The sequence below is a fragment of the Dioscorea cayenensis genome, chromosome 1 (assembly GCF_009730915.1).
Source record: "Dioscorea cayenensis subsp. rotundata cultivar TDr96_F1 chromosome 1, TDr96_F1_v2_PseudoChromosome.rev07_lg8_w22 25.fasta, whole genome shotgun sequence".
Classification (NCBI taxonomy): domain Eukaryota; kingdom Viridiplantae; phylum Streptophyta; class Magnoliopsida; order Dioscoreales; family Dioscoreaceae; genus Dioscorea; species Dioscorea cayenensis.
In genome coordinates this window covers 14,650,533-14,662,041 of record NC_052471.1, presented here as the reverse complement: position 1 = coordinate 14,662,041, position 11,509 = coordinate 14,650,533, and the positions used below count along the sequence as shown (strand labels likewise).

General features: G+C 40.4%; 1 pseudogene; it reads right to left on the bottom strand.

The window, feature by feature from the left end:
* Positions 1-9,195: 9,195 nt before the first annotated feature.
* LOC120267274 lies at positions 9,196-9,296 on the bottom strand (annotated as a pseudogene).
* Between the last annotated feature and the right edge of the window lie 2,213 nt (positions 9,297-11,509).

Below are 11,509 nucleotides of genomic sequence, written 5' to 3'. Positions count from 1 at the left end.
TATGAGCTCATCCAGAAAAGGCACAGGGGCGTGCGGCTGCCCCTGTGAACAACAATGCAATTTTCGCACGCCCGTGGGTAATTTCCGCACGGGCGTGTGAAGTCCTCCAGAGTTTGGCAGATTATCCTCAGAGCACACAAGGGCGTGAACTCGCCCTTATTAAAATCGCACGGGCATGGGTAATTTCCGCACGCCCGTGCGAATCTCTGCAGAGGAGCTCTCTCCATCCCGAGAAGACACAGGGGCGTCCGTTTGCCCATGTTAGTTGGGCCTGTGAATGTCCACGCCGGTGTGGAATTTTCGCACGGGCGTGGGTCTTAGAGAATTTTCTTGGTTGCATGGAGAGTCCACAGGGCGTGCGTCTGCCCCTGTGGGTCTAGAACACGGGCGTGGGTAATTTTCACACGCCCGTGTGGATGTACAGAAATGCTAGAACCGCAGGTTTTCTTTAAAATCTTTTCGGTTTTCTTCATCTGTTCACCCTCAAACATTTTGAGAACACATCCTTGCTCTCTCCTGACCTCTCACCATCGTTTTAGAGGGTTGTTAATTGAGTTTTTTGGCTGTTTTCTAGTTTTTCATTCTCATTTTGTCGGTAAGCTTCTTTTTCTCTTTCCTTTGCTAATCTTCATTTATTTTGCAGCACCAGCGTCATCTTCACCACCAGCAGAAACAGATGTACTAGCTATTGACACCGACACTTGAGGCGTCTTTACCCTCTTTGTTCTTATTTTTTGCATTTTATTTTCTGCATTTTATTTTAGACTTGTATACTCAGAAAGGACTCTCCTTCTGAGTTATTTTCATTTTATTATATCGAGTTGTAGTCATTGTCTATCTTTTATATATACTCGAGTTATTTTTGTTTTATTGAGCTTCACTGAACCCCCTCGTGTATGCGTGTAGATGGTCCTGTCATCATGGGAATTGAGACTCTGTCATGGGCATGGCCAAGGTGCTTCGGCACTTGCCCGTGTGAGCTTCACAACCCGTCGAAACATTACTCCCAAGGATTTAGCTTTATCAAACGCAACACTAGGAGTCAGGGGAGTATTGTTTTGATTGCTTCTCCCACATATATTCTTCATTGATATACATTATGAGTGAGCTTGCATGTGTACATTGGGGACAATGTTCAACTTAAGTGTGTGTGTGTGTGTGCGCGTGTGTGTGTGGGGGGGGGGAGTTTCATAGTGCACACACCCTTTTTATTGTTCTTGATTGATATACATGCTCACATAGCTAATGGCGGTTCACCTTAGTTGCAATGATTGTATTCTTGAGTTTAGGAGAATTTTTAACATTGAATATCTTCATGCTTTAGTTTTATTTGAATTTTTAGGAATTTTTGCCCGAATTACACTCAGTACACTACTCACTCTTTAAACTCTATTGGAACTACTCACTCTTTAAACTCTATTGGAAACTCATGTTCGATGTTAAAGGGACTAGTTATAGTTGTTTCTTGTGTTAAATTCTGAAAAAAAAAAATGAAAAATTAAAAGAAGGAACAAAATAGTTTTATTGTTTATTTGTGCTTGTTGGGTGGAAAGAGCTACCACCTATGAAGTATGAAGCTACTCTCATAAGTCAGATACTAGCTATGCCCTAATGAGAGAAAGAGCTATCTCATAGAATGAGTGAAAGCTACCACTCCGGTAGAAAGAGCTACCACCTCCAAAGTGTGAAACCCACCTTAGCGGCCGCTTTGGAAAGGGCTACCTTAGAGGATGTGTGAAGCTACTACCATCTTTGAAATTGTTGTCATTTTTGTAGATAAACAAGTCCCTTGTACTTAGAACTTTGAGGAGTATACCTTGGGTTGTTTTGAGTGAGTTCACACACGTACACGATTTTGGGTTTGTTGTCCTTTTTGATTCAAGTTTTTAGCTAGAGCTTTGATTTTTTGTATTTAATGTTAAAATTTCCCTTACTTGTAGAATGCTTTCTCTGTACACTTTGGTGAACCTAAGGCCAAGCACTTCCAATATTTCCTTCATCTATGCACAGAATGTCTAATTTTTGCTTGAGGACAAGCAAAAGCTTAAGTGTGGGGGAGTTTGATAAGTGCTTGTGCGATATGAATGCGAAGCGTTCATTCCTTATATTGAGCATTACTTTTCTCGGGGTTTTACACTAAAATGTGTGTTTTTATGTTACTTTCGTGCAGGTAGGGTTGCATGGCCGAGTATGAAGGAAAGAAGCCAATGTGGATCGTAATGCACCGATTTTGGAGGAAATCTTGCAAAGGTTCAAACGCGAAGAAATAGGTCGGGTGTGAGATGCTAGAGTGTGTGCCAACCTCCTCGTATTCTAGTTGGAACATCCATTTGGAGGGGCACGAGGGCAGTCACACTCGAGCATTCCGACTTATGCACATAGAACAAGAGCTCCACCAACTTGTCTATCATTGAAGAAGCAAGTGATCCATGACGTGAACGTGTGCCCGTTTGCGTTACCCCGATGAAAACATGGATTCGGGAAGCTATTCAGGCCGGATACTGTAGCAAAGCACTGCAGCAACACTTTAGCAATGCACTGTAGCAGCACTGTTCACAGACGGCCGAGAAAACAGGATTTCAGAGAATCCACACTGGGTGTGGAAATTATCCATGCCCGTGTGGAAATTCCACATGGGCGTGTGAAAAATCCATAGGCCCGTGTAGTCGCCCGACTCCAGCCCTATTTAAAGCCGATTCAGCCCCGATTTCAGCCTTTTTTTTCTCCACCTTTTCCCCAACTTGAGAGAAGGCTTCGGCTAGGGTTTTGAGGGGTATTGGCTAAGGTTTTGGAGAGATTCTACAGCTCCGACATCGTCATTCCTTAGGAAGAAGGTTGGTAGGGGAGCTTCCGTCGAGGCGTATCCTATACCGGACGAGTGAATCTTTGGACGACGAGTAGAGGACTTTCCACAAGACCATCGACATGACCATCGAGGGGGTTTCTTTATGGATTCATTGCTTTTACATTCTATTTCTTTGATTGTACTTAGCTCCATGGAGAGCTAAACCCCTAATGGGTACTTGGGTATTTATGAACTCTAGGATGTATTTGTTTCATTGAATCTCTTTATTATGCTTTCAATTAATTGATGTTTAGTGTGAGTTCCAACCTTGAATGCTTGATTGTATGAACATTTCCCCTAGAGTGACACTAGGGTTGAGAGTTCTTGTTGGTAACCTTGTGAGTGAGTGACACACCCCGAGCGTTAGACAAAGCTAGGTTGGAAAGGGTTGAGAGGGTGAGTCGAGGGGTACAGGAGAGTCCCCTTTCCCCTCCGACGTGATAGATTCTACCTCTGTTCCTCGAGTTATTTGCGGCCATAATAGAGTGAATGGTCTAAGGGATGACCCTGCGCTGGGCCTTAGTTGCGCGTGCAACGGAGTGAAGCGTTAAGGTGATCTTAGTATCTAGGGCTTAATTGTGGTTAGGTACCTTCCACCTGGACCAAAGGGTTAGGTCTATAATTTGGAAGAGATTTATCACTTGGAATCCCTAGAGCTCTTTGCAACTCTATTCGAGAGCGAGGTTGAGAGGTTATCTAATCTCTCCTCCGGGACATGTATAGAGTTAGGCATAGTTGGCCTTAGATTTAGGACTATGTAATTAAGGATTTCCACGACTCACCATTGCATCTATTAGGAAGCATAATAGAGGGTTTTTGCACTTGAAACAATTATCTTAGGCGGAGCATTATCCGAGTACACCATCTTTATCGATTGCCTTACCTCCTCCCTTTCTCGTGCTCTCTTACTTGTTATTTTTACTTTTGAGAATTGAATCATTTTCACACTTATCACTACTGATCTTTCACATAGCTAAGAATCGGATAAAGTATTTTTATTCCTTATTCCCTATGGATTCGATACCCACTCATCCGGGATTATTACTTCGACGAACCCGTGCACTTGCGGGATATACGCAAGGGGATCTTATCATGTGCCTAGCACCATCATGCTGAGGGAGCACGATCAGTAAGCATGGGCGTGCTTTCCCCACGTGTATTTTACTAGAAATCTAATTAAAATATCAACATAGTCACTGTACTCCTTGCACGAGCGTGCTCACGAAGCATGGGCAGTAGGTATGGGCGTGCTTAACCCCGTGTAATTTACTGGTTTTTGTACGAAAATTAATCCCTGGGTATGGAGCCAAGCACGGTCATTAGCATGCCCATCAGTTCAGGCGTGCTTATATTGAGAAAGTGTTATTTAAGTCCTAAAGTTAGATTTCAGGAGGAAATCTTCCTCTCTCTTTCTGGAGGCACGGGTTAGGGTAGCCTTCGACACTATTGAGGGTTAGATCTGGAGTGGAGGTAAGCGTGGAAAAGGAGGATCGTCATTGACAACCATTGTCAAGCATTTTCTTAATGATTATGAAACAAGAAAGGAGTTTAATGGACAATTTGTATTTCTCTTGTTTTTTTCCTATAATTGTTAGTAAGACTATGAGGGGCTAACTATCTTTCGGTGGCCTGGACTATGAACCTTGACTTCTAATGCTTTGATTTTAGTGATATTGATTCTTGAGTTTTTTTGTGGTCTTTCTTTTTTCATATTGCTTATCTTTCTATGTGTTGATTGCTTTGATGCTTGTATGTTGCTAGCCTAATGAGGGACTTGCCGATAGCCACGTTACCATTAATTTTTCATTGCTATTTCCCCCTTTGGTTGCCATTGCATTTTAAGTTGCTATTTAATCTTAGATTGATTCGTTGTCTAGAGGGTAATCTCTACTCGTCTAGCTAGGACACACATTAGGAAAAGGGTTGAGTTCGCTCCAAGCCTTAGGCAAGGACGTACATTATCAAACCCTCTGTAGGTGTTCACCATGGTCCTTTCCAGAGCTATATTTAAAGAAAAAACTATTGAATCATTGCCTAGTTATTGCATTTGTCAAGGGGATAAATCGGGAGTACTGTTCTTTCCATTGCTATCTCTTCAACCCAAAACCCTGTCTTTTCTTCCTTCTCTATTCTTCTATTCTTTAGTAGTGTTAATTACTTAATCCAATCTTTGAACTGGCTAGATATTACAAAACGAGCAAGCATCGAGAGCTATATCAGTCCCTGTGGATTCGAGTACACTTTACTACTTCTATGACCCGTGCACTTGCGGATATGCAAGTGGCATATCAACTTTTTGGCGCCATTGCCAGAAATTGGAAACTCTTAAGAAATCTTTTCTTTCTAGTAATTTAGCCATTTTTCTTTATTTTAGTTTATCTTGCTTTCTTTTATTTTTATTTAATTTTTGATTTATGGCTTATTTAATTAGTCTACAAGTGCTCTTGTATGAACAGAGGAAGTTCCTCATCTCCACTTGTGAGTCCTAATCTAGAGTTAGAGAGAACATTGCATAGAAGGTTAAGACAAGTCAATCATAGAGACACAGGTTTAGTGGAAATCAATATTGAGGTTGATTAGAATGAGCCAATGGCTGGAAATTAGCAAAGAAGTATTTCATATTATGCTAAACCAAATTTAGATGGAGCAAGGTCTAGCATTGTTCACCCTCCTATGACGGCGAATAACCTTTAGCTAAAACTAAATTTCATACAGATGGTACAACAGATGTACCAGTATGATGGATTTTAGGGTGAGGACTGTTAAGTAATATCGCAAAAATCAAATAACATTAAAAGGGTATGCGGAAGCAATAATATATCTGCGATATATATTCTAATTGTTTTAATGAGCACCGTAATTTAATTTAAAGGCCTAGAAAATTACCTCTTAATGATTTTCTTTCCTTTGATGGGCCAAATTTATCTCTCGGATTGTTGTAGTTCTCCTAGCACCGAACGAAAGTTCCACGCCTCTAGATCACACGTTGGAATTAAGAGACAATCTCCTCTTCTTCTCCAAATAGCGGCTAGGGTTAGAGAGGAAGAGAAAGCTAGGGAATTTTCTCACTAGAGAATTAATTAAGTTGAGTCTATAGTTGGAGAGGAGTCATATTTATAGAAACTTCATAAAACATGATAAACATCATTCAATCATGAAGTTCTATTCGAAATATGAACCTTCATAATATGATCAACATTACCATAGATGTTCTATTAGAAATATGAGTCCTAATCTCACTTTTATCTTTGAGTTCTCATAATTTTGATTATCTATTCGACTCCATCGAATTTAAATCAAAATTTAAACTTAAGACAAAAACTTTAGACCAATTTACAATTTCACTCATACCATGAAGTAAAATTGTAAATTGACAATTTTACCCCTGTACTCAAAACGAGACGGATTCTTTATCCCTTTAAGCGTGACTCCCTAGGTTCGTTCTGATTGGCAATGGGAGGATACCAAAGGATGTGGGTGACACCTAGCAAGCCCCGTGGCTCCACGTCGTAGCCCAATTGAACACGAATGAGTAGATCATTATGAACATTTCCGATTATGATTACCATATGTGTATAAACCTTTCATTCTTGTATCCCAACCGAGTGAGAGCCATGGTAATTGTCAAACTCACTGAACTCGATTACATGCAAATAACTATAGTGGGGTGAGATTACCAAACTACCCTTCATGTCCCACATGATTAGTTTGACTGCCTTGGCCAAGGTCTTCTAATCTTATATACTTATAGTCACATAGGATATTGACTCATTTACTTCCGAGAGAACAAATTCCTTCTTGATGATTGATAAGTACTTGAGTAGACATATTTTTATATATGTTTTATATGCATTGAGCATCATTTTTACTATGGTTTATGTCTCATGTTGTGTATTTGGTGTTCTTTTATGCATATAGGTTGTGAATGCCTTGTAGAGTAAAAAAGAAGCAAAGATAGGCTATAAAGACACAATGTTGGGAGTTCTTGTTCAATTCAAAGACCAAGACACGAGAGGAGTTCATAAACGTGGAGATGTGTGCCAACTTCCAAGAAGATTCAACTCAATTCACTAGTTGGAAGGGCACAAAGGCAGCCACATCTTCATGCTCCTTCTCTTTGTGAAGATTGTAAGACCTCTCAAAGATATGTCGATGAAGAAAAGTTTTATAGCCTACCACATGGACATGTGCCCGGACATGTGGCCTCAAGAGAAGAGTGTTTGGACCGCATTTTATGAAAAGTATTGCAGTAATTCTACTGTAGAAATTTCACTGTAGCAGTACCGTAACAAAATTATTGTTCACGCGCCAGCGTGGAAATTTCTGCAGCCCATGCGGCCGCGTGGAAAATCCACATGGGCGTGTGAGGGCACGTGACAGGCGTGGTTTTGGCCTTTAAATAGGCCGTTTGCCTTATTTTTGAGGGACTTTTGGCAAGGGTTTTGGCGAGCACTTTGAAGGCGAGGCGGCTAGGGTTTTGGAGGAGGTCTTTGGCGATATTGGGGGACGTTCATCACCAACTTTGATCGATCTTCTCTCCATCATAGTATAGAAGGAGCCTTCGGCGACCTAGCTTCGGAGAAGGATTCTTCAAGACGTTGGGCGACCCATCAAGGCCATCATCACGAATTTAAGGGGGTTTTACTTCATGGTTTTCATTGCTTTTCATTGTATTAATCATTGTTTTGTAACTTGCTCCATGGAGGGCTAAACCTTAGTAGGTATTTGGGCATGTGAACCCTAGGATCTATGTTTTTGTAATGATTTGCTTTATGTTTCTATTAAATCTGAGTTAATTGGAGTTTTAATCTTGTGTTCCCATTGCTTGCTTGTTTAATTAATCCTTGTGGTTGATTGGATTCACATGAATTGTTACTTTGATGTGAGAGAGGTCTCCATTAGAGTTAGAACTTTAAGGTTAAAGATAGTTGAGAGGGTGAGTCATGAGATAGTGGAGTGTCCTCTTTCTCTTCCGATTGAGTGTTTCCTATCTCTGTATTCCCTAAACTCTATGGAACCATATTTGGTGTGAGGTGTGAGATTGAGAGATTTCTCCGCCGGGACCTTGTAAGGGGTTAGAGATCATTCGCCGGGAATTAGGGTTGGATCTATCTTTAGGAATCGGTTTCACTCTTAGGTGTCCCTAGAGTGTATTGCGGTCATATGGGGTGTGAGGTGTTGAGATTAAGCGATTTCTCCACCGGGACCTTGTAGGGGACTAGTACCGGTAGTTTGGAGGCAAGGGTCAGTAGTTCTTAGATTACCTCGACTCATTAGACTCGGTTTAGAAGCATTTAGTGAATCATGAGCTTCATGTTAGATCCTAGGGGAAGCATTGTCCGGGTACCTCACCTTTATTGATTGAGATCGCTCGTTTGCTTGCTTATTAATTCTCTTGCAAATAGTTCATTTCATCACATCCATTGATTTCGACTAGATAACTAAGAATTGGTTAATACTAATACTTTCGTTTCCTGTGGATTCGATTACTCACTCACCGGGGTAATTATTACTTTGACACCCGTGAGCTTGCGGTTTACACGCATATTCGGACGTGTCAGTGATCACTCACAACTGCTACCTGCCCGACATAGTCGCACTTCAAGGTCGGCCCTACAAAAAGGTGAACTGAGTCTAACAACTCTAGTAACAAACTAGACGTCACAAGTACATTGTAATCATGATACCTCAGGTCTAAAGCCCACTCATATGATCATAACCAACAATCCCAATTATTGATTGTCAAAGAGTAAAACCCATGTGATTGGATTGTTGCGAGTCATGTTCGAATACACAAATTCCCAATGATGTATTTATGATATATGCTCCCACTATTCCATAGTATTTATCTAGCACTCTTTGTCAAAGTATATGTCATACAAATTCTATGATTTGCGAACTATTTAAGTGTATAAGTACCGAACCCTTCTAGTGCTCTTCTCTTTATCCCACAAAGAGTAGAAGGTTTAACTTAATACACATGGACTATGATATTCAAAACTAATTATAATGCCATCATAAGATTTATATGAACATCAAAATAAATGCCTATTTAATAATAATAAGAATGTATAATACAAATGAAATGCCCTAATACAAGTATCCTTGTTGGCATTCGAGGGCATAATCCTAACAAGGACAAGTATGAACACTTGAAGAAGTTGAAAATTTGTGACACATTTAAGGCAATCAACGTGTTTTAGGATGCAGTTCGCCTACGACTATTTCCATTCTCAGCACGAGGAAGGGCCAAGCAATGGCTAAGTTCCTTGCCACAGGGGTCGATCACTACGTGGGCACAGTTGGCTGAGAAGTTTCTTACTTGATATTATCCTCTTGCGAAGATCACGAAGCTTAGAAATGACATATCTTCTTTAATAGAGTCTGAAACCTTGTAGGAAGCATGGGAATGGTATAAGGAATTGTTGAGGAAGTGTCCTTAACATGGGATTATCGAGTGGATACAGATTCAGATTTTTTTTTTACAATGGTTTGAACTTGGCTACCAAGCAAATGTTAGATGCTGGAGCGGGGGTATTTATTTGCAGTAAACAACCAACTGAAGCCTATACTCTTATAGATGACATGGCATTGAATGGCTATTGGTGGAGCTCAAAAAGGAGTAAACAGGTGAAGTTTGCTGGAATCTATGAGGTTGATGCACTGACTATCCTAGCAACATAGGTGGAAGCCATTTCAAAGAGGTTGGATGCTATGCAAGTTCAACAAGCATCAATCATGAGTTGTGAAGCTTAGGGTGGCCAAGAAGGATTGATTGTTCCATCTCAGGAAAGGCCCCCTAGAATTGAGTATATTGATTATGTGCGTCAGAACAATAGGTTTCACAACAATCTCTACAGTGGTATATACAATCCGGGGTGGAGGAACCACCCAAATTTCTCTTGGAGCCAACAGGGGCAAGGACCATAAGGGAAGTTCAAGCCACTACAACCCAAATCTACACCTACTCAACCGCCACATCAAGAAGGAAAGGTGCCAACTCTTAAAATTTTGTTTTCAAAATACATCCAAGCAAATGATGTCTGTCTCGCAGGGCATGAAGAATTGCTAAGTAGCCAATAAACGTCCTTGAAAGATCTGGAACATCAGGTAGCACAGATTGCCAAGATTCTTGTTAAAAATCCTCAAGGTTCATTGCTAAGAAATACAGAAGTCAACCCCTGTAAGTCCATAAAAGTAGTCACTTTGAGGAGTGGAAGGGAATTAACATCAACCCCAACTCAAGTGTGTGAGAAAGAATCCCTCGAAACTAAAATGATAATTATGAAGGACTTATCCATTGGAAAAAATGTTGAGGAAAATGAGAAGTAGCAATTCAAGTAGGAGATCAAGATTCCTAGCTTCCAACCTAAGCTACCCTATCCGGCTAAGGTGTAGAAGGATCAACAAGATGAGTAATTTAAGAAATTCCTTCAAATTTTCAAGACCTTGCACATCAATGTTCCATTTGTTGAGGCCCTCGATCAAATGCCTCACCATACTAAGTTCCTCAAGGAATTGCTGACTAATAAGAGGAAGCTAGAAGAGGTGTTTACTGTCACTTTCAGAGAGGAATGCTCCACCATCATCTCCAACAAGATCGCCAAGAAAGAGAAATATTTCGGAGGATTTATCATTCTGTATACTATTATGGGGATGCTTGATGAGAAAACACTTGCTGATCTTGGGGCAAGTATCAACTTGATGCCTTATAAAATTTTTCAGAAATTGGGGCTTGGTGAGCTTAAGCCAACAAAGATGATTCTACAGCTCATTGATTGTTCAGTTCGTCACCCCATGGGTATTATTAAAGATGCTTTAGTTAAGGTAGACTGATTTATTTCCTCAGTGGATTTTGTTATTCTAGATTTGGATGACAAGGCTGAGGTTCCCTTGATACTTGGATGTCCATTTTTGGCCACTTTACAGGCATTGATTGTTGTTAAGGATGGCCGAATGGTATTAAGAGTGGGTGATGGAGAAGTGGTGTTCAAGTTGAATGACGCTATTCGCCACTCCATAGATGGTGATGACACATATCATGCTTTGGATGTTATTGATGATTGTGGTTTAGATTTTGTGTAGGACATGTGGATAAAGGATAACTTGTTCGAATTACTAGATGATGAAGAACCCCCTTATGGAGTCATGGAGGAACTTCACCCTCAATACCACATCGAAGAGTCCGATGGGAAGCTAAAGTTAGTCAATCATAGGGTCTCTCAGACCAAGAAGTGGTGGAAGAATTTCGCCAGTAACAAGAAGAGCATTAGTCCACCAACCTCCTAGAAAGCTTGCATGTGTCCTTTTGATTTAAGTGAGGGGGAAGTTCACTTGATTGATATGTAATCCCCTATTCGTGTGTTCAGGGTGAAAGAAATTTTGAGGGAAATCAATTTTTTGATCCCTTGTGAGTGCTATTGGTATGTCAAGCTAGTAATATTAAACAAGCGCATTTTCGGAGGCAACCCAAGTGCTTTTGCATTTGTTCTTGTGTTTTTCTTCTTTTAGTTGTTTTTTTTTCTTTGTTTATGCTCTTTGTTGGGTGTTTGTTGTTATTAAACTCGAGTTTTTCTTCTATTGTGGTGGTTATTGTGAGCTCCAATATACTTGAATTTCAGTACCAAAGCTCTATTTTCAAGCTAGTGGTTATTTGTGAGTCTA